The 2,407-nt window shown below is 33.5% G+C and overlaps 1 pseudogene; it reads left to right on the top strand.

Annotated features, from left to right (window-relative positions):
* The first annotated feature begins 352 nt into the window (after positions 1-352).
* Positions 353-1,772, top strand: LOC143545433 (glutathione transferase GST 23-like; annotated as a pseudogene).
* Positions 1,773-2,407: the final 635 nt, after the last annotated feature.

Here is a 2,407-nt window from a genome sequence, read left to right as displayed (position 1 = left end):
AAAGTTATTAGTGAGAGAACATCACAAATGTTTATTGCCGCCCATAACCATATTATCCATATATATTCTTTGTATGATTAAAAATATTAGTGAGAAAACATCATATAGACTGCATCCACTACTAGCTCACACAATGGAAACTCCTACCTTTGCTATGTTGTCTTGTACATTTCTGGCTGTTTGGACACTATTATCTAAACACGGCCGGCCTAGCATCAAAACATAAACATTGGTTATATCGTGTCCAAATAGAAATTTGGATCCTATAATAACCAGCTGAGAGATTGATCAAACACGAATTAGCCGGATCCATCTCAGCCTTTACATATTATAAGTAAAAGAAAAAAAAAAGATGGGAGAGGTTACGCTTTTCAGGACATGGTCAAGCCCATATGCTTTGAGGATTGTTTGGGCACTGAAACTGAAAGGCATAGAGTATGAGACCATCTATGAAGATCTTTCCCACAAGAGTTCTAAATTGCTCGAATACAACCCCGTTCACAAGAAAGTCCCGGTGTTATTGCACAACGGAACACCCATATGCGAGTCACTTGTGATTCTCGAGTACATTGATGAGAAATGGAACACGACTGTTCGTCTTGTTGCCCGAGGATCCACTTGTTAGAGCTACCACACGCTTTTGGGCGAAGTTTAACGATGAGCAGGTAAAAAAAGTTATATAAAACAATGTTTCTTACAATAATGATCGCTATGTTTGTCACGAGTTAGAAGGTTTTATGGTATTAAACATAGATTTTGGGTATGTTCATTTTTCGTATCATTTTTCAAGGGACATATCTAGTATGTAAATGAGCCGAGCTGTGCTGAGCCCTTTCAACGAAAGAGAGCTCCAGGTTAGCTTGAGCTCGACACGTGAGTATTTTTCAAACTCGATCTCCACTTGTTTATTATTTAATTGTTATATATATATATATATTATTTAACTATTATTAGCATAATTTAATAATAATTATTATTATAATAATTACGATACATATATATTAAATTTATAAAATAAAAACTACATAAAAACTTGTATAGGCTCGCAAGCTAGATCAAACTTGATATGAGAATCCCCAATAAAAGCTCGACGTTGTTTAAGCTCGGTTCAATTTAAGGTTTAGGTTCAATTTAAGGTTTAGCGTGCTGTAATTAAATAGACCACAAGTGACTCGGCTCATTTACTCCCTAAACATATTCAGTCAAAGTTACATTGCATAAAAGCGCTCTAAGGAGAACTCTTAGCAGTTAACACGTGGCTTTCTCCAAATGTAGGTTGCACCATCCATATTCCGTGCTTATGTGAGCCAAGGGGTGGAACAAAAAGAAGCAATCGGTCCAGCTTTAGAAAATCTAGACGTTGTTGAAAAACAGCTAACCGGAAAAAGATTCTTCAATGGAGAATCTTTCGGTTTCTTAGATCTTGTGTTTGGATGGATTGCTAAATATCTTGGAATCTTTGAAGAAACAGGTGGCATTAAACTCTTAGAAGAAGAGAGGTTTCCACTAATATTGGCATGGAAGGACAAGTTTTGTGATATCCCGGTCATTAAAGAAAGCTGGCCAGATCAAAAGGAGTTGGTCACCAAGTTTAAGCTTATGCGCGAGTATTTCATTTCCGCAGCTGCAGGCTGCAGCTAATAAGCTCGGTACCGATTTCATGAACGTTTCTAGGGAAATTTGGATCAATAATAATCTGATACTTTTCAAGTGATGCTGACAGAATCAGATGACTTCTAGAGTTGAAATGATATGCTAATTTTGTATGTTTAGTTATACACATCTAGAGTTAAAATGGTTTGAATTTCAAAGATTTGGTTGTTAAAATATAAAAATACTAGCTTTAGAAACCCGTGTATTACACGGTATAAGTTAATGTATAAGTTACAATGAATAATTTAATACAAATAAGATAAAAGATAATTAAGTCTCTTTATATTTTATATTATGTAAAAAATGTATTATAAAGATAGTCGTTTTATATCATCAAATATATTTGAATTTTAAATCGAGAATGGGTTGTTCTATCATTGGTATATAATAATGAAGCAATGCCATCGGAAGCACCATTTAAAACAATGAGGCCTTCAGATCTGAAAGATGTAGTTAAAGTGTTTCACAAAAATGTTTTTCACTCCATACCCTAAACCCTAAACCTTAAACAGTAAACCCTAAACCATAAACCAAAAAAGACATCAGATTTTCCTTTTCGAACAGCTGTCATGATATCTTTATAAACACACTGTTGTTCAATTGTCACAATAGTTTTATACTAAATATAAAAAAATGAAAAATTTGTCTATGCTTTTTAAGACTTATCATTGAATATTTGTAAAAAAATAAACAAAATTTTTATAGTTTTCTTCGATATGAACATGTCTCAAAAATTAAATGTTAATGCACTCTT

Source organism: Bidens hawaiensis, unplaced genomic scaffold (assembly GCF_021521415.1).
Source record: "Bidens hawaiensis isolate Kalapana, Puna unplaced genomic scaffold, B.hawaiensis_p1.1 tig00013977_1, whole genome shotgun sequence".
Taxonomy (NCBI): Eukaryota; Viridiplantae; Streptophyta; class Magnoliopsida; order Asterales; family Asteraceae; genus Bidens; species Bidens hawaiensis.
This window is presented reverse-complemented; position numbering and strand designations above follow the sequence as displayed.